Source organism: Schistocerca piceifrons, chromosome 1 (genome assembly GCF_021461385.2).
Source record: "Schistocerca piceifrons isolate TAMUIC-IGC-003096 chromosome 1, iqSchPice1.1, whole genome shotgun sequence".
NCBI classification, from domain to species: domain Eukaryota; kingdom Metazoa; phylum Arthropoda; class Insecta; order Orthoptera; family Acrididae; genus Schistocerca; species Schistocerca piceifrons.
In genome coordinates, this window is record NC_060138.1 from 729,638,683 (window position 1) to 729,665,253 (window position 26,571).

Genomic DNA, 26,571 nt, shown 5'->3' on the forward strand with positions numbered 1-26,571 from the left:
GGTGCAGTTCTGTGTGACAGCATAGCAGTAGAGATTTATCTGTTTTGAACATTTTACTGCATTGTAATGTCCCAATGCCTGACATGTAAACGAAATCAAAGTGTCTTAACATGCAGTGGGAATAAAAATGCAAGTGTCAGCCTGCACATTCTGCCTTTAGAACACTATATTGTTGAAGATTTTGTAGTGGTGGGTTAGTATTTCAGTGAGATTTTGTGAAATAAGTATTTTAACTTTCTTTCACTGATCATCTACATTCTGTAAAGCTGTCATATTCCTACACATGTCCAAGAAATATTGTCAGTAATTACTATGTTTCATCAATCTTTAATTTGAGGTTTGTTCTGCCAGTTCTCAAAATTGTGGTAAATCTTGTGGTAAACAAGACAAAGCATCCCTACTACTACATTGTTCATTCCACAAAAATGTGCTATTTCAAAACTGTATTCCTGTAAGAATAATGATCAAAGGTCCAGGCATTCAACATTCAGTTTACATTTTATATCAAAGCTTAAAGCTTGGTGATCACAGAAAACTTTAATATTTCTGCCATAAATAAAAAATTAGACCCTTTAAATGCCCAGACTATGGGCAAGGTTTCCAGTTCTGTGGCAGAATAGGCTCATCACTAGAGCATATTTGATTGCATCAAAGTCCTCTTGAGAGTTCTTTGTCTAATTCTAGGGTGCACTTTTCTTTAATAAGTTTGATAATGCTATACTATTTAAAAGCTGATCGGGCACAAAACATTTGAAAAATCAAAATTATACCAGGAATATCTTAAGCTATTTTCTAGTTCTTGGACTTGGAAAAAATTTAATTGTACTAATCTTGTGTGGAATCACAGGGCTCAGAAATATGATTTTGTCTCCCCCAATCTTTGATTTCTGGAGATTTGCAGTGACTCCTGCACTGGAAATCTTTTGTAATGTCTTCTCTAATAAATCAATACGTTCTTTATAAGAAGGGGTAGCCATTAGTAATTCATCTAAATATGAGGTTACTGTGTTCAGTATGTCAGGTCCTAATATAGTGTTGAATGCAGTCATAAAGATGCCTGAACTTACATTCAATCTAAATGGTAACACACAAAATTGATCGCTTATTACTGCAAATTTGAATGCTGTATATTTTCTATATTCTTCTGAGAGGCTCACTTGCCAATACAAAGTCTCAGGTCAGTGCTTGTAGGGAGCTTAGCACTATGAATTTTTTTTATAGCTGTTTGTCCAGATTTTCTGGTCTAGTATGAAATGAAAAAGTCATTTGATTAATAACCCTCACATCTTGTAGTAGGCAGATATTACCAATGGGTTTACCTACTGATAATAAAGGGCTGCAATGAGGTGACAGTCATGGCTGTATAATTTTTCACTCTAACATATGCTGGATTTCTTTTGTAACTGTCCATGGGATGGAGCATGAGTTTTGGCAGTAAACCTCGTGTGGAATTACTTTCATGGGGTATTGACAAGTGTGTATGATACTTGGCTTCTTATTGAAGATGTATATGTACTTCAACAGCAAATCTTCTCATTTGGCCTGCTGCTGGGAGTTAATAGTTGAAGAATCTGCCACCCTGTCATCTATGTGATCATTGTCATTCTTCACTGAACTACAATGAGGAGGTTGGCTACTGATTTGTGCAGCTTTTGTTTTAATAAACTTAACTCAAGTCTTGGCAGTATTTACCATGTATGCCATTTGTTTTTATCAAATCTTCAGCTGCCGGAAACTGTGGTCATGTGTGTATAAGTTCCGTTTGTGTGTGTGTGTGTGTGTGTGTGTGTTTTGTCTATTTTCAACAGAGGCATTATTGGCTGAAAGCTCTCTTTCTAACAGTCTCTTTGTTGTGCCTATCTACAACTCAACATCTCCGCTGTATGGCAAATAGCAACTATCCTTTTCATAATATCATTTCATTCCAACCTTGATTTTCCATTGTTTGATATTTTCACAATTGATACTCAGATAGTGCTTGCCCAGGGAGAAGTCTATTTTTGCATCCCTCTCACTCAGAAATTCCCTGTCAAAAAAGCATTCTACAATCAAACAATGGAAAATCCAGGATGAAAAGTAACAATGTTATGAAAAGGAAAGTTGCTGAGTCACAGATAGGCACAACAAAAAGTCTGTCACAAATAAAGCTTTCGGCCAGTACGGCCTTCATCAAAAATAGACAACAGGCACACATGCACACACACACTCACACAAACGCTACTCACATACACGATTGCAGTCTCAGGCAACTGTAACCACACTACAGTGTGCTTTCTTTGTGACAGTCTTTTTGTTGTGCCTATCTGCAACCCAGCATCTCCGCTATATGGCAAGTAGGATCATTCTACAATCAATCTACTTACCATCAGAAATGGGAAAACTATGGTTCCATTTTCTATAACTACCTTAACCTGCATCTGCACTTTGATGTATCATGACCTGACACCGACTGCTCCAATAATTTTGCAGTTGTGTACTGGGTAAGAAGGTACCCTCGTAATCTCACTTTCTTATTAAATAAATTCACTGACATCATGTTCACAGTATCATCTGTTTCAATAACAACTGCAGTCATAACTTTTCCTGTAATAAAATTAATAATGGCTTGAACCATATCTTTACATTGATCATGGGTTTATAGCATTCAGTATCTAACTCTTCTATAATGTCCAGGTCTTCATTATATCTCAACAGGTTCATTTAATCATGTTCTCTATGCCCACTCCAGCCCATGACCATCCCCCAAGGGTGCAATGTGGCTGGATTTTGTCTGTTGAACTAGCCGTAGCCAGGTGAGATCTTCTGTCACCTCACTAAATTGTGAATTGTGTTTTATTCATCTCATGGTTTACATATGCAATCTATTTGGTTTGCGTACAGGAGACATGTCAAAAATTTATGAAACAATTACAATGATTTTTACATTAAAGTAATAGCACTATAATAAATAACATCACTATAAGGATAACACATTGTACCCAGCTCAAATTTCCAGTTTGTCCCGCATAAATTCATCCATTGAGTAATAACACTTCAGTACCTCATATAGCTTTCTTTTAAGCAAACCTAAATTCATCTGCATCAACTTGTTCCCTTTTAATTTATTACAAAATTTCATTCCCATGTATTGAGGTCCCTGGGCATACAGTCTGAGGCGGTGGGTGGGGAGCATAAAATTTTCTTTGTTTCTGGTATCATGAGAATGGACAAAATGGTTTCCGTCAAATAATTCATGTCTGGTGTAAAAAAATATAATAATCTCATATGTGTATAAGGATGGCAGAGTTAATATTTTAAGTTTTCTAAATAATGGTCGACATGGTTCTTTGTGATTTGTAAGTGCACATATTTCGTATGATTCTTTTCTGTATTTTTAGTATCTGCACTATGTTTGTCAAGTTACCCGAAAAAACAATACCATACCTAATAATGGATTGGAAGTAGCTTGTATATGCTCATTTTTGTGTGTCCATGTCAGTTGCAGTTGACAGTATTTGCAATGCAAATGCAAAGCTGCTCAGTTTGTTTGCCAGGTATTCAATGTGTGCCTGCCAGCTCAAATTTTTATCTACATTTAAATCGAAGAATTTGACTGAGTCAACTTCTTCTATACCTTGGTCGTTGTGTACAATCTTAATCTGCTCACATTTTGGCTGTTTGGTTCTGAATTGCATCACGTGAATCTTAGATATGTTTAGATTCAACCCATTTAGCTGAAACCAAGTTTCTAAGGTACTGAGGGTACTGATCAACGATTTGGGAATTTTTTCTGAGTCCTGATCTTCAACTAAGACAGAAGTATCATCTGTGAACAGAACTGACGGAGAGCTGATATTTAATGGTAAGTCATTAACATAAAAGAGAAATAAGACTGGGCCGAATATGGAGCCTTGTGGAACACCCTGAGATATTTTTTTTCCAGTCAGAAAAATAATATGTACCAGTTGAAGAAATGCTAACTCTTTGCTTTCTGTTGGAGTCTGTGATTGCCATCCCATGTCAAGAGCATGATTTTGTACCACTTTGCTGGTGAATAATGTTTGTGCTTAATTGGCTCCCCATGTGGGAGTACCACTTATAATTATTGTTGCTGTATTGTCATTGACCTTCTCTGTTACTACAGTATCCTGGATGGTACCTGTTATCAGCTCTTCTCCTTTTGTTATAGTTCAGCGGACCCCAGTCAGCACGCTGAGCTCTGTGTGGCGTAGGTGCTGCTAACTGTGCCACAAAGTTGACACAACAGTTCTTCAATCTGCTGTGATTGCAGAACTGTGTGTGTGGTGGAGTGGACAGCCCCATGCCACCATTATCATTACTGCTATTATCCACCTCAGAATCTTCATATATTAAATTGACAGAATCTAGTATTGATATGAAGTGTTCTAAGTTTGTCTCTGAAATGTGGCCCAATTTTTCTCTTATATCCAGGGGCAACTTCACTTTTAGTATTCTCTTGTGAATTAGGTTCATCCCAATATCTGGTTTTACTTAATTACTTTTTGAAATATTACTGAAGACTGGTTTGTCTACTGTGGAATGGCTCTGGTTAACTCTGGTTAAACACTTCCTTGCAGAGCCTTTCCTAACAAGAACACTTTCTCAAACTGCTCATATGTTTGACAGTTTTTGACCATTTCATTCGCTCAAAGGACTAATCCTTTGAAAGCAACATTTAGTGAAATGTATTTTTTGTTGTTCTGACCAAGACCTAGGTAACACTCTGTTAAAAGATTTTATGGACACAACAGGATGAATATTTTTTCTTGTCAGGTGTGAACACTTGGAACTGTCGATGCCTCAATAAACTTTTCTCTAGGAAAATGGATGACATGTGGTTAGGTGACAGACCAGCATGATCTATTTTATCTCTACACATTCTGTCATACGATGCAGGACTATTACATTCACCAATTCCCCTAGGAACAGAGGGTGCCATGTTGTGTACTTTGTTTAACAGTGGACATATCCTGTTGCACACTACTAATCTGAGATACGACACTATTATGCCAGTTTGGGAAATCTTTACTTAAAGCAATTTTGATCTGATTTAATTCTGTTCAACTAATTCTTCTAAAGTGCTATGTAACATGTGGTAATTCTGAATCAAATTTTTCATTAATTTGGGTGTCCTTATGCAAAATACCCTTCGAAAAATCCTATGAAAAGCTTTCCCCCCCTCTGGCGTCAAACTGTTCTCTTATCTTAATCTCTTGTTCAGCAGTAAAATTATCTACTTTTGCACTTAGCTTACGAACAGATTGTTTGATACAAATTTGTTCATCAGATAATTTTCATTTGGCATCGGAAATGTCCTGGTATGCAGTTTTCAGTTCTGAAATTTCATTTGTTTTGGCATCCTACTGCAAAGACAGATTTGTCAATTTAACCAACATTTCATATTGTTGTAATGATAAATTTGTTACATCTATTGACAAGTTTGTCAATGTAGATGACATTGTATCTTGCTTAGATGACATTTTATGGTGCTTAGTCAACATTTCATTTAGGTGTAATGATAAGTGTTCAAACTTCGCTTTCATCATTGCCTCTAATGCTGTAAACAGGTCTTTAGTGGGACTAGTTGTTGGAATAATCTCTTTGCTCTCAGCCTGCAACTCCATTTTGCACGCTGAAGAGTCAATATTTTTGGTAGTTGTATCAGTGTTTTAACTAGCTTTGACATATTGTCGCTAGGCAATGAAAACCTCGTAACTCAAATTGGTCAAATTTTACAGGAGAAACAAAAAACTAATTATAGAAATCACATGGGGACCTGACTACTCAAATGTAGTGGTTTCTGCTACACAATATGGATCCGGTCATTGGTACATAAGACTTTGTTATTTGCTTCAAACTGTCTGCCAGTTTTTGGAGTTACGAGGCTTTCACAGTTATTTTTTTGGTAGTGATGGAGATAAGAGGTGTGTAATGAGTTCACAGTTAAGAATTGAAATGAATGAATAATTTGTTTTAAAAAATACTTACTTAAACTTTGCATTATTTGTGTATTATGAAACATCTGCAAGGATACATTGTTACAGATATAAAGTGAAATGAATAATTTCATATTGACCAAAATATTGGAATCTGGATGTTAATAAATTACAGTGTTTAAAAAACACAGAAACAATGTTGTTAGCTTTAATTAAACTTTTAATACTGTAAACACTTGTGCAGTTTATTAACATTTATTATTGTTACTGTTACTGCTACTATCACAATCACAGTCATAGGTGGCTCTAAACAAGTTTATTTTCGGCTGCATTTTTTTAGGCACGGACATGCTCTCTCATTACAAATGTGAGGCAGTGTGTCATAAAATGAATGCACATCCTTAGGAAGGACTAGCTTCAGTTGTTCAAAAGCGTAAACTTTTCTGCACTGATCTTTAGATGTGAACTGTAGAGAGGGGGCACTGTAAATGAGCTGGATATGTTTGACATCCTTCTTGGAAGTGGTTCCCATGTATCGCTGAATTTCAATTTATATTCCATTTTTCCAGAGGGATCATACTTGAGACACCGGATATCAGTCACTGTTGGATCCCCAATTTTGGATCCTGGCCGAATAGACTAATACAACAAGAGTTTATCATAGGACTTGAAAAACGTGTGGTCCAAATAATTGACAACATAAGGTCTAGGACTTTGTCTTGCGGTAGTACAAACTTCTACATAGCCAGCAGGAGTATAAATGTGTCTGTTTTTTAACTTCCTTTCTACGGTGGAGTGCATAGAATCACACTCCATTTGAGTGTGACCTTTCTCCATAAAATTTTTGCACTATTGTAATGCCTTTCTGATTGGCGAGATGAGCCAGTACATTACTCATGACTGAGTTTCGATTCTGGTACATGCATCTGTCACTATAGAAAATAGCTTCTGAATCATTTTGGACGTACATTTCTATAAATGCACGAGTATACTGGCAAATTCTGAAGCTGTTAGTCGACCTTCACTCTTGCGCCAAAGGTATCAATAACCATCATTACTTTTTAAATCATAGACAGCAAAGTTGTGGACCTTTAGTTTGCTTTTATAGTACAGTGCAGATACTTTTAGTCTGGGAGAAAGCAGAAGTGCTTTAAGGTCCGTAGTAAACACTCTAGCTGGTCCTAATTTATCACTGTTTTTCGCTTCCCTTGATTCAGTTTTTCGGGCCATATGCCAAGAGTATTCATTGTCTGAGAGATTGCCTGTCTGGTGAGAACAACAAAGATCACACTGGTGCTTTTTAGGTGTAAATAAGTTAAGATTATTTTCATCGAATACCTTGCAGAACTGTTTGTAAGCAGCTGGGATTTGTCCTCTTTTCTTGCAAAGTTCTACATATTCCCCATGTAGTTCTGATTTACTCTGCCAGTTAGGTTCCAAGTAGAGTTTTGTGGAAGAACGACGACAGTAATGCCATTCCAGTTTCGGAAACACTGTAAACGTCTGATGCTGGTTGTTGTCCACCTGAAACTTTCGTTGGTCTCTCCTGCATTTGAGGCCCTTCTGCAAGCACTCTTCCTGATGCACTAGATGCCCATGTTCTGACACTCCATTCGCCTAAGCACAAAGTATTCAGAAACATAGTCTTGCAGACAGTTTTTCTCTGTCCTTCTATTACAAAATTGTAATATAGTGTGTTAGAACGGTGAGATTTATTAGAGTCTGAATTATTTCTGCGTCTTTTAACTGGAACATAGTAGACAAGGCTTCTAACAAAAATTTTTCTTTCACCCCAAGACATATCCTGCCAGAAATGATTAAATATTAGCTCTCTCTGCTCTTCCGTAATATCCTTGCAATTCCTGTTCTGATTTAAGCAAGAAGTCTACAAGTACATCGTGGTTTCATTTCCCTCCTACTTCTGCTCATTGTTGGTCTCTTTTTGCCAAACTCATCTTTTTGCATTCCTAAATAATCCTGTCCCCTCATAAGTTTTTCTTTCTGCAAATATTGAGAGATTGATTGCTTTTCCTTTTATGGCACTGCTTAGCACTTTTTACTCCCACATCGACTTTGTCGTCATCGTCTTCTGTGCTGTTGTTACTGCTATGGTCATTTTTGTTTTTATCTGGATCATACACATCACTACTGCCACTGGAGATATCATCCTTGCTGCTGTGTTCGAAAAGACTTTCAAACTCAGAAGTGGAATTCGCCTCTGTATTGGCTTCTTTTTCCGTATTATCTGTAGTGCAAACAATAATGTCATCAATAATATTTAAATAATTTAATCACCTCGACTTTCAAACAAGGATCTTACTTGAAGTTACAACAGTATAAACTATGGTTTACCTTTATTTTGTAGGTCTACTCTTTCTTTTGGTGCAGGACAAGGAGGAACCTGACTAGAATCTTCTTCTGGTGATTTTAAATGATATGACCCGTTGTCGGCTTGTTTCACAAGGTGAAGAGTGAATTTACTCTTTTTACCCATAGCTGAAAACAAAGTAGTCACTGCAGAATGTATAGGATTCTGTTAAGTTCTAAAATTAAAACCTCGTATGTACCAAGTGCAGTCTGCTTTAAACGCGATGAAAAACTCGTAAATCAACATTGTATTTAACGAGGTCATTATTAATTCTGTATATTAAAATACAAGAAGGGATTGGTTGGTAGGACATGTTCTGGGGCATCAAGGGATCACCAATTTAGTACTGGAGGGCAGCGTGGAGGGTAAAAATCATAGAGGGAGACCAAGAGATGAACACATTAAGCAGATTCAGAAGGATGTAGGTTGCAGTAGTTACTGGGAGATGAAGAAGCTTGCACAGGATAGAGTAGCATGGAGAGCTGCATCAAACCAGTCTCAGGACTGAAGACCACAACAACAACAACATTAAAATACAATACATAAATACCTAGAAATACTAATACATACCTGTAGCAATAAAGCAGTGTTGGGTCTGTCAGTCAAAAAGGTTACTATCACATCAAAAAACATTTTAATCTTGGAGCATGTGTCCGCCCTGCACACTAACAATGGTGGTTACCGGAGATGCGAGGTTTACAGCACAAACTACATATCGCTGGAGATGTGATTTTTTCATTATTGCCGCTAGATGGCGACACCATACAACTCGAAGAAGGAAGGTTTCAACAGGCTATGTGGCATAATTGTCTACATTTGGTAATGGAGTTACGTGGATTTCATTGTCAGATGGAGTTATGAGGTTTTCATTGCCTAGCGACGATATGAGTCTACTTCATCACATGTTTCAGATTTCATTCTGGCATAAGATAAGGCTGAAATTACCTGAGTAAATTACAGATTTTATCTTAATAAAACATACAAATAACAATACGGGTGAACATGAGCTTCTCAGCGAGAAAATGTTAATCCACTGGAACAATGTAGCAGCATTATGCCATGCTCCATGCTTATGATGTTAAGTCAACCATCTTGTACAATTTAACTTCATGAAAATTACAAATAATTACAAAAAATTCTAACAACCAAATTACAAATAGAAAATGGGCTGTGAACAATTGACTTGAAAGGCAAGAAATATGATATTCACAGGCAAATAAAAATAAATAATGTTGTCCATAACTTTATATGTTGCATCATAATGGAGATGGCTAACACTTAATTTCCAAAAATTTTATTTTAGGTGTTAGTTCATATATTTCCTATAATTCCCTTTGTTGACAGTATTCCCTTCATTTTGGATTATTATTCTTCAGCTTCAACCTGTTTTTCATCAATAGTTTATTGTTCTCTTGCACATGAAACAGATATGTGCAGTTTATAACAATACAATGATAATAAAATTTCATAAACAGAATACTTGTCAAATCATCCTGGAAGATGGCTGACACTGTAATGTGCCCTCTTCCTTTCTGTGTTGATTTTTGAAATAAGGAAGTAAAATGATGGTGAAGGAAAGATATATCACATTTCCAAAAAGAAAAAGAATGCATAAAGTCATAAAATTTAGATATGATGCATTGAAATTCAAACAATTTTCTTGTTGCGTCACTGATTTTATTAGGAATTACTTCTTTCGTCATATAAATCCAAGTTCAGGCTCGGAAGTCATCATTGTAATGTAGGAAGTTTGGTGACATAAGACTGTGTTATTGTTAATTTTCAATGCAAGGAAATAGTTCACATTATAAAAGCAATCACAACTGGATTTCATTTAAAAAAAATAAAAAAACATACACACTTGGTTCAACTGACAAATGTTGAAACACGGAAAGAATAGTGTGCTTATACTGCATCACAAAACTGACAACTTATAACTGATTTAAAAGGCTGAAAAATATTTACAAAATATTTCATTAACAGGAATATAGGATTATATGCTCCATTACCAAATAAAACTGTAAATAAATTTAAAAAGATTATTATTTTACAACAGAATTCACATTCCAAAATAATACAGCCTTCTAGCAGTGAGGTTGAAAGATGACGGAGGATTACTACAGAATGTCAGATTCTTATTTTTTAACAGAAGAGAACTGAAATTAACATAGATAAGTAAGACACTAATGGGAAGTTAATATTCTGTGATGTGATTGCATCTCCAATATCACTGAACTGCAATGATTTGTTTACTTACCCAGCTGCTTATAGAGGGACCTACAGTTAAATGTTGATTCTGAACTATGATGCAATTTGGGACTTTTCACATCAACAAACATTCATCGAGGTGAAAGAAGTGATAAGTGGCAAATAAAAATCTTAAGATTGAAAGATTAAGTTGTTACTTCCAACATTATGCACCACATATTGCCTTCACATCTAATTAATCTAAACTATTCAATGCCATGTAGATCTGTCAACTTGCACTGTGTCTTCTAATTCTTGAACAGTTTCACTGGCTTCTTTCCAGCCAGACACTGACATATTCATGCTCTTCTATAACATATAGCTCTTTCTTTCTTTCTGATGCTATGGTAGAACGATAGCAGAAGACAGATACATAGAATTGCAGGAGAGTAGAAGGCAATGTAGAAAACTAAAACCAATACACTACTATATTTGTCACAAAAACATCTACCAAAGAGCACTGAATTAATCTAGTCCCGATCTCTGAGGCGGCAATCATATAGTCTCATTTTTCTTTTTGCTGTGGTTGTACTAAACATCTGATGTAGCCTTAATTCTATTCCCTGTGTCTAGTAAAGTCTTCATAGTTCACCCTCTATTCCAAATCAAATGAGTGGGTGGTTTTCTTTTACTTCATCCAAGAACTGTTCTCTGTCTAATAATTTTGCACTAATCTGCTATCTCACACCACAGTCTAGTACTTCCGATTTGTCTTCGTGTCCACTTTTATGAATCATATACAGATTCTATTATCTGCCCAACAGATACAGTTTGCAACATGGTTTTAGTTGTGCTGCCACGGTTAGTTTATCCAGGACTGACTCATTATCAGCGTATTCAGACTTACTAACCCATTTTCCTCATTAAAAACAAATTCATGCATAAAATCACACTGTCACTTTCCATTTCCTCTGTAAGATGGCAAGAAGTCATTAAAAATCACCTAACTCACGTTGAGCGAACAGGAGCGCTGAACAAAAATGACTGACAAGGCACAATGCATCTTATAGAGGGTATAGTATGGACGTATTGGAATAATTAATGTCGGGTGATGGTTTTAAAGTAATTCACACAACATGAAAACTTTTTGGAAATGCGTCAATTTACTGGAGGCTAGTTTATCCCAGGGAAGTATTCGAGTGACCGTGCCGAGCTGGGGAGCGATGAAGGGAAGTGACAATAGGCAGCTTAGGGCGGCTCAAGCTCTGAGAAAGTGGTAACGGGGCGCGGCCTCCAGCTGCCTAAAGATGAGTGACAGTGAGTGGGTGGTTGGCCCCATGCTGGTGTACCGGGAAGCAGACGGAGAACTTGTACGCCTGTTGATAAATGTCCGTCGTCCCGTTTTCAGTGAAACATGCGAGAAAGCTGCGCAAAGCTACGGTGGAGCGGTCAACAGAGGCCAAAATATGCATGTTCATGACTATAGCAACTTCATGCTGAATTCACGGTCTGCAGAGTGAAGTAAATCAGGTGAAGAGCGACAGAATGAAATACGCCAGCCTCCGATGGGAACATAACACCAAGGAGTTTGAAGTACTCTCCTGGGAGTCAGAATTCCAGAAAAATTGGTGTTTTGTGCAGATGCTAACCTTGGTGGGTGGACTGGGAGGAGCTAAATAGCAGAAGTTGAGAGGAAGGGAAATTTTGTGGGAATTCGTTCACTTCCCAGAGCAGGCATTGTTCGGCACTGGGAAGTGACGCATAATTAACGTGACTTGCACTGCAATTGGCGTAAGTGATTTTTCTGGAGGGGAAACCGAGGTGAAGAGCGGAATGGGAGAAGTCTCAGTAGTGGTCTTCCGTTCCCAGCTTGCCTAGAGTGTGGACGTAGCATTCTTTACTCAACTTGCCTGAGAGAGAGTGAGCATCTCTGCAGTTAAGGACTTAGCAACAGAACGATTGAGCTTGGAGATAGAAAGTTTTCATTCAGCTATGTACTGAGCAAGATAGCTAGAAGTGAACAGACGAGCGCAGCTTTGCAGCACCACGAGGTCAGCCGACGTCCGCATAACGACGTCGCCCCGCCACACTGAATTCGGTGATATTGCGCCCGCTCCAGCCACTGATTAATTTGTTGGATCAAGTCGGCAAAGTTCCCACAAGGGTTTCATGGGCCATGTATTGTAGAATTCTTTTCGCACTTCGGATTACGCCTGGGTCAGTCGATAGGAATTACTTTTGTTTTATTGCACTTTACTCCGCGCAAACGTAATTTATTACCACTGCCTGTTAGGAGAATCATGTAATGTGATGACTGAAGGTCATGATTTAAAATAAATCTGTGCTAATTGACTGCATCTGTTTTCAATCAAGTAGTTGAAATCCCACGTCACTTTATTAATTAATCTTATGTCCAACATTTGCATCTGCTGTTGAATAGCTGAATATAACATCAATGTACACCCCTTTTTAATTAAAAGGGATCAATTCTAAATCAATTAATGTCAACGCTGCCACCGCAGTTCAATCAGGAGTCACAGGGCCTTCTTACTTTCTTTGCATTATCCGACATTGCGGCAGTTTTGCACTCTCTGTTGATCTGTTAGTCAATTACCTGGGGTGAACACACACCAAAACCAGATAAGTGACGGGTGGGGTGTTACACCTCCTACTCTCTCCTCCCCCCCCCCCCCCCCCCCCCCTTGCCCAACATCTTCTTCTCTTCCTTCTTATATTCTTGTCCAAATACTCTTCCATTCTGTTCTCATTGGACCCCAATTTCAGCCAACTAATGTCTTTGCCCCCCCCCCCCCCCCCCATGAACCATGGACCTTGCCGTTGGTGGGGAGGCTTGCGTGCCTCAGCGATACAGATAGCCGTACCGTAGGTGCAACCACAACGGAGGGGTATCTGTTGAGAGGCCAGACAAACGTGTGGTTCCTGAAGAGGGGCAGCAGCCTTTTCAGTAGTTGCAAGGGCAACAGTCTGGATGATTGACTGATCTGGCCTTGTAACAATAACCAAAACAGCCTTGCTGTGCTGGTACTGCGAACGGCTGAAAGCAAGGGGAAACTACAGCCATAATTTTTCCCGAGGGCATGCAGCTTTACTGTATGATTACATGATGATGGCGTCCTCTTGGGTAAAATATTCCGGAGGTAAAATAGTCCCCCATTCGGATCTCCGGGCGGGGACTACTCAAGAGGATGTCGTTATCAGGAGAAAGAAAACTGGCGTTCTACGGATCGGAGCGTGGAATGTCAGATCCCTTAATCGGGCAGGTAGGTTAGAAAATTTAAAAAGGGAAATGGATAGGTTGAAGTTAGATATAGTGGGAATTAGTGAAGTTCGGTGGCAGGAGGAACAAGACTTCTGGTTAGGTCACTACAGGGTTATAAACACAAAATCAAATAGGGGTAATGCAGGAGTAGGTTTAATAATGAATAGGAAAATAGGAATGCGGGTAAGCTACTACAAACAGCATAGTGAACGCATTATTGTGGCCAAGATAGATACGAAGCCCACACCTACTACAGTAGTACAAGTTTATATGCCAACTGGCTCTGCAGATGACGAAGAAATTGAAGAATTGTATGATGAAATAAAAGAAATTATTCAGATTGTGAAGGGAGACGAAAATTTAATAGTCATGGGTGACTGGAATTCGAGTGTAGGAAAAGGAAGAGAAGGAAACATAGTAGGTGAATATGGATTGGGGCTAAGAAATGAAAGAGGAAGCCGCCTGGTAGAATTTTGCACAGAGCACAACATAATCATAACTAACACTTGGTTTAAGAATCATGAAAGAAGGTTGTATACATGGAAGAACCCTGGAGATACTAAAAGGTATCAGATAGATTATATAATGGTAAGACAGAGATTTAGGAACCAGGTTTTAAATTGTAAGACATTTCCAGGGGCAGATGTGGACTCTGACCACAATCTGTTGGTTATGACCTGTAGATTAAAACTGAAGAAACTGCAAAAAGGTGGGAATTTAAGGAGATGGAACCTGGATAAACAGAAAGAACCTGAGGTTGTACAGAGTTTCAGGGAGAGCATAAGGGAACAATTGACAGGAATGGGGGAAAGAAATACAGTAGAAGAAGAATGGGTAGCTTTGAGGGATGAAGTAGCGAAGGCAGCAGAGGATCAAGTGGGTAAAAAGATGAGGGCTAGTAGAAATCCTTGGGTAACAGAAGAAATATTGAATTTAATTGATGAAAGGAGAAAATATAAAAATGCAGTAAATGTAGCAGGCAAAAAGGAATACAAACGTCTCAAAAATGAGATCGACAGGAAGTGCAAAATGGCTAAGCAGGGATGGCTAGAGGACAAATGTAAGGATGTAGAGGCCTATCTCATTAGGGGTAAGATAGATACTGCCTATAGGAAAATTAAAGAGACCTTTGGAGATAAGAGAACGACTTGTATGAATATCAAGAGCTCAGATGGAAACCCAGTTCTAAGCAAAGAAGGGAAAGCAGAAAGGTGGAAGGAGTATATAGAGGGTCTATACAAGGGTGATGTACATGAGGACAATATTATGGAAATGGAAGAGGATGTAGATGATGATGAAATGGGAGATATGATACTGCGTGAAGAGTTTGACAGAGCACTGAAAGACCTGAGTCGAAACAAGGCCCCTGGAGTAGACAACATTCCATTGGAACTACTGACGGCCTTGGGAGAGCCAGTCCTGACAAAACTCTACCATCTGGTGAGCAAGATGTATGAAACAGGCGAAATACCCTCAGACTTCAAGAAGAATATAATAATTCCAATCCCAAAGAAAGCAGGTGTTGACAGATGTGAAAATTACCGAACTATCAGTTTAATAAGTCACAGCTGCAAAATACTAACACGAATTCTTTACAGACGAATGGAAAAACTAGTAGAAGCCAACCTCGGGGAAGATCAGTTTGGATTCCGTAGAAACACTGGAACACGTGAGGCAATACTGACCTTACCACTTATCTTAGAAGAAAGATTAAGGAAAGGCAAACCTACGTTTCTAGCATTTGTAGACTTAGAGAAATCTTTTGACAATGTTGACTGGAATACTCTCTTTCAAATTCTAAAGGTGACAGGGGTAAAATACAGGGAGCGAAAGGCTATTTACAATTTGTACAGAAACCAGATGGCAGTTATAAAGTCGAGGGACATGAAAGGGAAGCAGTGGTTGGGAAGGGAGTAAGACAGGGTTGTAGCCTCTCCCCGATGTTGTTCAATCTGTCTATTGAGCAAGCAGTAAAGGAAACAAAAGAAAAATTCGGAGTAGGTATTAAAATTCATGGAGAAGAAATAAAAACTTTGAGGTTCGCCGATGACATTGTAATTCTGTCAGAGACAGCAAAGGACTTGGAAGAGCAGTTGAATGGAATGGACAGTGTCTTGAAAGGAGGATATAAGATGAACATCAACAAAAGCAAAACAAGGATAATGGAATGTAGTCTAATTAAGTCGGGTGATGCTGAGGGAATTAGATTAGGAAATGAGGCACTTAAAGTAGTAAAGGAGTTTTGCTATTTGGGGAGCAAAATAACTGATGATGGCCGAAGTACAGAGGATATAAAATGTAGGCTGGCAATGGCAAGGAAAGCGTTTCTGAAGAAGAGAAATTTGTTAACATCCAGTATTGATTTAAGTGTCAGGAAGTCATTTCTGAAAGTATTCGTATGGAGTGTAGCCATGTATGGAAGTGAAACATGGACGATAAATAGTTTGGACAAGAAGAGAATAGAAGCTTTCGAAATGTGGTGCTACACAAGAATGCTGAAGATTAGATGGGTAGATCACATAACTAATGAGGAAGTATTGAATAGGATTGGGGAGAAGAGAAGTTTGTGGCACAACTTGACCAGAAGAAGGGATCGGTTGGTAGGACATGTTCTGAGGCATCAAGGGATCACCAATTTAGTATTGGAGGGTAGCGTGGAGGGTAAAAATCGTAGAGGGAGACCAAGAGATGAATACACTAAGCAGATTCAGAAGGATGTAGGTTGCAGTAGGTACTGGGAGATGAAAAAGCTTGCACAGGATAGAGTAGCATGGAGAGCTGCATCAAACCAGTCTCAGGACTGAAGACCACAACAACAACAACAACGTCTTTGCACCTTCTATTTTACTTTAAGTAACTAATGTCATATTGAAACCTCTGTTGACCCTCCCCTCCCCCCCCCCCCCCTCAACCCCTCCCTGCATGCTGCTTTCAGCAACTTGTTCCATTTCATCCACCTGTCTCTGTCAAGATCAGAATTCCCAACCTTCATCTAAAATACACTTTCAGCTATCTAGTTTTTCCTATTTTCTAATTACCCAGATCCCTCCTCCCCTTTTTCAATTAAAAGAACTCTCCTTTTTATCTCTGTTGCCTTTTCAACCAGTATCCTGCTCCCCATATGGTCCTCCCAGTTTCCATTTTCTTGTGGTTCTCCCTCCAGTCTTGCTCCTGCTCGAGCCCCAGCAGGAGCTAATCCCTGTTCCCTTGGCCTGCTTTCTTAAGTTGTGTCTCATTTCTGTCAGGCAATCCAAAATTCCTGTCCACATTTTGTGTCCATCCCCTGCCGTAATTGTTATCTCACCTGTATGACATCCTATGCCCATCATTTCTGTTATTCACTCCCATTCCATTTACTACATATTGCTCTCTCCCATCAGGTCTATTGAATGTACCACAGTTCCTTGACTCATTGTTGGCTTAAAGTCTCTGAATTCTTTCCAGGAAATTAATGACTGCCTCAACCTTATCTCTAGGTGCTGCAACTACCATTTGCTTTACCTAGGTAGGCATTTTATTCTCAAGATTCGGTATGATTGTTTCAGCATCCAGTTTGTTGTCAAGACATTTAAGCTGCCTCTCTGAGGGTTGTACCTGCCCCCTCCCCAGATATCCCTCAATGAAAATTGCTGCTTATTCATCCATGTAAAATAACTGATGTTTTTAATGTCTGTTTCACAGAAACAGCGAACAGTGTGATAGAAAGACAGCAAAAACAAAAAAAAACTTTTTTTGTTTCCAACAGATGAAAATGAAATATTGAGTATTATAAATGAATGAAAATAAAAATTTTCTTCTGGTGTAGATAATGTGCCTGATCACATATTAAAAAAAAAATGCAACAGTACTGACTAAGCTCACAAATCATCTTTGCAATTCCCCATTGTGTGCTGGTGTTTCTTTTTTTTTTTTTTTTTTCAGGGGAAATTAAAAATGGCAATGGTAAGGCCATAAGGCCACTGTTCAAGAACGGAGACTAGAAAAATGAAAATAAATGGTTGTAGCTCCGTCATAAGTTGCACTGAGAAGCACCTATTTTTTATTTCTCGATGGTGACTAGTTTTGGACACCTGTGTCCATTTTCAAGCCATCCTAAAAAAAATATTACACTTGACATGAAAATTTTATACAAATGAGGAACAGATTTGTAATACAGTTATAGTACACTAATATATGTGTAAGGTATACAAATTTGTGATGGTTCTATTTTACAACTTGCCTTACTAGCTACATATTGTGCTGTAAGTATGACAAATATAGGCAATAGCCCTTGCACAGAAACTGTCCTGCAATAACCAAAGTGATATATGGCTGACTTAACAACAACAAAATACACCACACTGGATGGACATTAGAAAATTGGTGTGCAGAGGTACTGGTGGTTACCAGGTAAAAGAGGCCACTGACAGCGGTGTGTGTCAAAGATAAAATATTTACTGACTAAATAATACATTCTTTTCTTATTAACTTAATATAGATTTAAAAATCCTATAATGCCAAAAATTCTTTTTCTAAACCACTCCTTGGTCTCCAGTAGGTCAAATTACACCAAACTGCTATGATTTACATTATTACATGACATCATTTCCAGTGGTCTTAGAAACAAAAAATTGGCATTGTAGGGTTGTTAAAGTTATATTAAGTTAATAAAAAGAAAAGAATGTATTGTTAAGTCAGTAAACATTTTACCTTCAATGCACGTCACAGTTAGTGGCCTCTACAGTTCTATCTGGTAACCACCGGTGTTTCTGCACACCAACTCTCTAATATATGTCCTACATGGTATATTTTGCTGTTGTTAAGTCAGCAATATATCACTTTGATTAATGCAGAGGCAGTTTCTGTACATGGGCTATCCCCTGTAAACAGCACAGTATGTAATCAGTAAGGCAACTTGTAAAATAGAACCATGACAAATTTGTATACCTCACACGGATATTAGTGTACCATAATTGTATTACACACATGTGCCTCATTTGTATAAAACTGTCATTCCAGCTATAATTTTCTTTGTAGGACTGTTTTAAAATGGACACAGGTGTCCAAAAGTAGTCACAATCAAGAAATAGAAAATAGACACTTCTCAGTGCAACTTATAATGGAGCTACGGCCATTTATTTCAATTATAAGAATGCCTCTGTTGTCTGGTTCTTTTAAAATATTGGTGAAAGTGCTTTACAGGAAATTCATTGCATTTGTAGAGGAAAAGAATTTTGCATCAAGTACCCAACATGGATTCAGATAACACAAGTTGTCAAGAATTGCCATTCTTGTTTTTGTTGATGATGCCTTGACTGCAACACACTGGAAGGAACATGCATCAACCATATTTCTGGACCTCACAATAGCCTTTGATGTGATAGATCATAACTTACTGCATCAAAAATTGGAATATGTAGGAATTAGCAAGTTGGCACATGCATAGGTGACATCATATCTGGAAAGCAGAGAATGGGATTAGAAATCACACATCGGGAAGAAAACATAATGTATACTTACCATTATAAGAGAAAAGAAGATATGTACAGTATGCCCTAAGTTTCCATTTTGGTCCAAGTGTCTTTCTTCATATTTATCAAAGACCTAGAGTCATCCAGTAACTCCTGGAAATATATAAAATTAGAGGATGACACAAATTTATTAATAAAAGGCAACAGTGCTACAGAACTAAAAGGCATATTTTTTTCAAATAAGTAGGCCTACCATTCTGAAATAAAAATAAAACAAGTAGGTTTAAATGTAAGTCTCTACTGTTCTACATAATTCCCACCAATATTAAGGTTCTTATTGAATCGTACAATCAGCTTTTGAATACCATCCTCATAGAAATTTGTTACATGAGCATAGCTTTTGATACTTTAAACATTCTGTAACAATTGCATAAAGCACACTTCTTCACACTTGTGACTGATGAGATGATACGGAAATGAGAGAGAGATTTCAAAGATGGCTGTACGAATGTCCCTGATGAGAAACAAAGTGGTTGCCTCCATTCATTGCTGACAATTTGGTGCATAAAGTTGATGAAAAAGTGAGAGATAACAGACACTTTATGATTTCTGTGTTATGTAATGAGTTTCCTCAAGAGTCAAGTGGTGTGCTTCACACAATTGTTACAGAATGTCTATATTATGGCACTGAAAGTTACACTCAGATGGCATATTTCTATGAGGATGATATTCAGAGCTGGTTGTATGATACGGTAAGTGCCTTAATAATGGTGGGAATTAAATAGCAAAGTAGATTAAAGTACATGCTTTCATGTAATAATAAAATTGCTAAGAAAAGTCTACTTGTTTTATTTTTATTGCAAAATCGTACTTACTTAAAAAGGACACCTTGAACAGCATGAAACACAAAATTGCATCTCACACATTGCAGAGTCATTCACCAATAATAATCTTGTTGTTGACACTGAGAAAACTGTCGCAATGCACCTTCATACCAAACAAAACAACTATCCATTAATTCCCACTGTACATCTCTTAATAAACAACTATAAAATGTAAACTCAACAAAATTTCTAGTAATACGGATTCAGGAAAATATGAAATGCAGCACACATATCAGCAAGAAGCTAAGATGCTATCCTAAGCCATAAATATACTTGGTATGTGTACAAAAGAAAAGAAACATTAAAAATGTGTATTATGACCAAGCAGAATCACTGCTGCAATATGAGGTAATTTTTTGGGCTAACTCACCAATAAGCAAAAGCTATTTCATAGCACAAAGGAGGATGATAAGAACAACTGAAAATGCAGCACTCAGAAACTCTTGCAAACCCCTATTTAAAGCACTCCAGATACTACCATTGCCATGTCTGTATACTCTTGAGGTAGTTACCTACATAAAGAAAATTTCAGAAAAAAAACAACTTAGTATCTACAGATCAATTAGTCCACATATATGACACGAAGCAAAAACTGAATCTTCACAGTGGGTATACCAACACAACTCTCAGACAAAATGGACCACTGCAGATGGAGAAAACTGTACAATAAACTTCCCTCCACATATGTCCAATACGATAAACACAAAAATTCAAAATGGTTCTAAAAACACATTTGTGAGGTAAATTGTTTCCCTCTTTCTTTTAGGCATTGAAAATTGCTTTTGTTATTCACAGTACTATACATTATATATTTTAATGTAGTGGTATTATAGTGGACTTGTTTATTGTACTGTACTATATTCTTAAAATTATTAATGGTATTGAATTAATTTTACTCTAATGTACACTGTATTTAAAACAGTGTATTAATGTACAAAATAAACCCTATCCTAAATCAAAGATTTGATGAAGTGGATGTTTAATAAATAAACATTATGTATCATAGACCACTTGCTCAAATACTTTTGGAAAGACTGGAAGGAATGATATGAGTCTGTAATTAGCAGTGGTTTTTTTTTTATCTCCAGTTTTGTGGATGGGTGTTATTCAACATATTTAAGCCTGTCAGGAAATAAACACCAACTCATTGATGGATTACAAAGATAATTAAGGGTAATCTTATCAAGCCAGTACAAGATTATAACAGTCTGCTAAAAACACTATCACAGCCAGCAGAATTGCCACTTTCTAGTGACCTAATGAATTGTATAATCCCTTTAGTAGTTGTAATTTTTTATATTAATGTCGATTAGTGGTGAATGCAGTGTCTGCACAATAAATCTACCACATCTGTAATAAAATACAGATTGCTGCTATAGTAGTTTGATGATGTATTTATTGTGGTGGATCCATTTCAGTCGCACTGCCATCTACAGACCATGAACATGTATCATAAATAGACTGCAGATTTTTAGGTCATGAAAAGTGCATTTCAAGCACTTAAAATAGGCTCTTTCAGTGCCTCATTTAGGTTACATAAAACCCAAAAGAGGCTCTAAAATATATTATACAGAAAATTAAACATAATGTAAAATATACAGTGTTGATGTATGAGCATATTGTTATTCATTTAAAACAAGTAAAATGAAAATATGCACAGCTGTAAAATGCAGCAAACATTATACTATTGTAATATTCAAACTGAACCCAGACCTTATTAGTTTATTCAAGATAAAAATACAGCATAAAACACATATAGCAATATGTTGAAATATGTGTAATATGTAATTTAGTAAATGCCGGCTAAGCAGCCTTTCAGACCATACAGTACTTCACAGTAAATAAACGAAACATTTTCTAGGTTTTCAAGAGAAAAACTATGATGTTTGTCAGTCAACATCAATTTATATGCTGAAAAAGAACATTCTACATCAATGGATGTGAAAGGGGCATACTTCACTTTTGGAACATGTTGGATAGGAATGCTGTAATCATGGGAGCTGGATTTTCTACTAAGTAAGTATGCCGCTTTGTGGATGTCATTCACATCAGTGTTCTTCAGCAAAACCTATTGCATTTTTATCTGTACTTTTACTATCACTTCACCTGGTAATTCATTAATTTTCTTTTTAACTTTCTCCAGTAAAGAAATGTTCTCATAGATAAGCTTCACTGAGACAATTTGGAAAATAATTCTTTACACTATTATAGCAGCATTATTACATAAAATCTCTAAAAGATATCTTCTTTGCTGCAGGTTAATATAAGCCAAGTCCCATTGGACTGAGGGCTCTTTGAGTAATTGCTTTGTCAAAGTTACAGAGGTGGTATCCTCCAGTAGACTTTCAGTTGCTTTCAGGACTGCTGGGAGATGTTTACTGTAGTATCCTACTGCCAACCAAGCACCCCAGCATATAACAACAGGTTCAGAGGTCAATGGGACATCTGGAAGTTGTTCTTTGGGTGCCCCTATACTTGACGGTGCCTTAACAAAAACTTTCTGTACCATGGAGAGTAATTATTTGTGAGCAAATTCTAGTCTTATTTGCTTTGCTCTACATTTGATACCATATGCTATGGAATTTACATGCAGCACCAAGCAACTGAAATGCTGCAATGATATGTGCAGTGACAGCTGTGAAGGTCAAAAGCATCTCGTTTTCATCCATTCCATTTGGATGTATTCCCTTCAACCTATTGTTGACAAAGTGTGCAATTGTTTTACTAATTAGTCTTTGGGAGTTGTTTCGAACAAATAAAAGAAGCCTTGTATGGTCCATCTGGGTTGAGCTTGCCAACAATCAGATTTGCAATGTGCCTGCCAATACTGTCAGTAGTTTCATCAACAGAAAACCATACAGTCAGGGAGAGAGGAGTTGTTCTTTTATTAAAATTGCTAGGCAGCTTTAACTCTCCCCTTGTCTATGTATTTTGTGCATCTGATGTCAATTCAAAACCTACAAATATCTTTCTTTGTGGAAATAAGCTATGGCCAGGATTCTATGACCTACAGATTTTTTTTTCAAATATCCCCTTCAGTTCTTGCAAACATTTCTAATCTTTTGCAAATAGCACAATAATTTAATGTTACCTTAAAGAAATATATACCTATTAGGATTTTAAAGCTGAAATAGGCAAAAATAGGCATTAATGTCAATATAGACTGTTTTGGGTGCTACAAAGTTAATAGTTTTGAGTTTCATTAGTCATGAAGTGCTTAAGTACAAGTTTATTTGCAACTAGGATCTCAGGGAAAGAATAAGTTTCAAGCTAAAGGTCCATGGTCTAATCCCCAGTGGTCAGTGTCAATTTGTATTTTATTACAACATGGCATAGGTTTAGCATTGTTATGCTGTAAGCTGTTTTCTGATTTGCTCCTGTTGTTAATGGCCCTTTCTTGTAACTTTTATAATTTGGCATTTTATCATCAGATTTCACAGATTGTCAGTGACAACAGCATAAGAGTCCTAAAACTACAAGTTGTAATACAACCGTATTCTAGGCTGTCACTGACACACAACAATCACAAACACCTAAGTCTAAAGTTATATAACCAACTGCCACAATCAGTCAAAACCCTCACCTTCTTTAAATTTAAGGAGGTATTAGACACATGGTTTAAAAATAAAGCATACTACTCAATTGAAGAATATCTTGGAAGTTATTTAAAAGGAATGTATAAACAATGAAATAATGTAATTATAAGTAACTAAATGTTTAAAACTGTACAATTAATTCTTGAATGAAATAAGCAATGAAATAGTGTAGCTATCATTAACCAAATGTGTAAAGCTGCATAATTAATTCTTGAATGTAAACTGTATAATGATTATTACTGAAATCTTCTGATTAGTAAGAAGTTTATGTATTCATATGTATTTATGTATATGTAAAATGATGACGTGTGTAAAATGTAAAACATACTAACTACTAAAAATATGTATGTATATATATGCATAATGTATAATGTAAAATTAGTAACAATGATAGTTTTATAAATATGTAAAATGTATTTTGATGAAGCCAATTGCGTGGTAAATGTGCTGAATGGCTAATAAATGAACAATGCAGAATGACAGCAAGCGCTCATGATACGTGGACATAGTCTGAAGATAGTAACCTAGCCAAAATGGATCCATCACAATAAATATATCATTACACTACTATAGCAGCAATCTGCATTTTATTACATAATGTCTCTAAGAGATATCTTCTACACCGCAGACCAACCGGATCATAAATTATCATATTTGTGTTTGATTATTACCAGGTGCAGTGTTTGCAGCCACTGTGAGGAAATACTCATTGAATTTGGTAGGTAATTATTTGAAAGTGTCATCATTTCAGCCAGAGCTATTTTGTGGAGGATCAGTTTCACTTGGACTACAGGTTTTGTTTGTTTGTTTAGTATTGTTCCAAGTAGTTCTGGCATTATTTCTGCAATGTTATTTTTTGTCTGTAGTACATGAATTACTCTTTTTTTAATGACTGGTGGTAACAGTGTTTCAACTCTTGACTACTGCAGTACCGTACTTGTTCTGACAATTACATACAGCTCTCTCTTCCTAGCTCAGATACTTTAATCCAAGAAGTTATCCATCCCTTATCCTTGCTTCTGTTCAGTTTTGCCCTATTTTTTTAGGGGGAAAACGAGACTCAAACTGCTGTAGGATTATATTTAAGAAAGAGTTAAATCTTCCATTAACACTGATTTATAAATTTCTCCTCATCATTCTTCCCATAAATTATGCTTAAACACTGTGACTGAGTAATTTTTTGTGAGTCTGCTACAAAATAGTTTTCTTCTATGATTGGTACCTAACTGGTAAGTGAATTTTATTGTTGTCATTTAACTATCGAGGTCAGGCAAACCATTGACAGTTGACTTTACAGCCAAATCACTGCAGTTGTTGGGTCTAAAATCAAACTTTCAACACCTGTTGCACTATGTCCTAATAGTCTTGCGAAATCCTCTAGCTATACAAAAGTAGTAGCTACACAACTTTACTGATATTATGCGGCGAGGGATTAGCTGGACACTCATTGGTCACTTTAACATTCTTGTTTGCATCAAGACAAGAGGTTGTTGGTAGGTAAGATTTCTAATCAAGATAAGAGTTTTTTGTTCAGTTAGGTTGTTTCATCTTTCCTTCTTAGAAACAGTGATAGACAGGGTCGGTTCGAGAACATTTTTGCACACAAGTGGCTTACTATTTGGCACCCCTCCTCCTCCTCCCACCCTCCTACTCTGCATCCGTTTTTCCTCCTACACTTTCACCTGTGACAGATTTCGTTACTAGTTGTGATATGCACTGTACCAGTATACAAATCTTGCAATTGGGCACCGTCCTCGGCTTGGCGCCCCACGTAACCGCTACTAATTGTTATATGTCTCACAAAACAATCTCACAACTATGGCACCTCTGGTTCCCCTCTCACCTTGGCACCCTAAGTGGCACCTTGTGTCACCTAGGCCTTAAACCATCTGTGGTTATATGCTGGACATGTGTACCAGTGTGAAATCCGGTTGACTTACTTCTGCAGTCACTAAATGTGTTGGATAGGTATTCTTATGTGTATGTTGGATTTACACACAATGTTAAAGGCTGCATGTGTTAAAACTTAAACAATCTTCCATTTTTTAATGTTGTTTGCTTGTTTGTAGTGTCCATAGTCAAGGCACTCTTTGGGCTTGATTTGTTTTCACTTAAGACTTTTGTGAACGGCCACTTAGAAGAATATTGCGAACCTAGGAAAGTGGTCATTTATGTCATTATTTACAGCATTTCTGGAACATATGTAACTGATGTATCTTCACGGGTAATACATATTGAAAAAGGGACAAGCTTCATTATTTATTTTTCATATTTACTATAGTCCTTTGTTACACTATTTTTTTAAAATAATAATGACAGAAAGTACAACTATCCTTCCAAGAAATAAGTGCGAGATAAGTTATTGTATAACTTATTCCTCTTCAGGTTCCAAAATTTCTTGTTCACTCAACAAACGTGGCATATTTGTAGCAGAATTACAGCAAAACGCGAGACTTAACGAGTACGCGCATGAAACTACACCAATGCGATCATATTGACTCACGCTTCCAGGACAGCAGCTCTTAAACTTCGCAAGTTCTTTAGAAATATTTCTAGAAATCGACAACAGAAGGCAGCACCAGCCATAGGGCAGGTCGTGAGACTTCCGTACATTGTTCCCATACGAAATGAATCCAGTTTTGAGCGATAGATGGCTCCCACTTCGAGGAAATCGCGGCCCAATCTATATTCGGGCGTAGCCTTTCTAGCACAAAGTATCGGCACAAACCAAGCTTTGTCTTAAGTTTTCAAGGTGTTAAGGCGTCTGTCACTTACAAACTGCATTTTTTAATCCCACCCACGAAGCGTAGATGGACATCTCGTCACGATTCGTCGCATCTAGACCTTCATATTTGTCAGGTTGAATAAAC

General features: G+C 37.2%; 1 long non-coding RNA gene across 6 annotated transcripts; it reads right to left on the minus strand.

Moving 5' to 3' along the window:
* Positions 1–6,138: 6,138 nt before the first annotated feature.
* Positions 6,139–26,258, minus strand: LOC124711299. Of its 6 annotated transcripts, none has more exons than XR_007005457.1 (6): positions 26,205–26,245; positions 20,476–20,617; positions 20,097–20,208; positions 19,271–19,374; positions 8,289–8,432; positions 6,139–8,181 (listed from the first exon to the last, which is right to left on the minus strand). It is a non-coding gene; the product is annotated as an uncharacterized LOC124711299 (long non-coding RNA). The 6 variants fall into 6 exon arrangements; XR_007005455.1 differs by lacking the exon at positions 26,205–26,245 and adding an exon at positions 25,642–26,198; XR_007005454.1 differs by lacking the exon at positions 26,205–26,245 and having other exon boundaries at positions 20,476–23,730.
* Between the last annotated feature and the right edge of the window lie 313 nt (positions 26,259–26,571).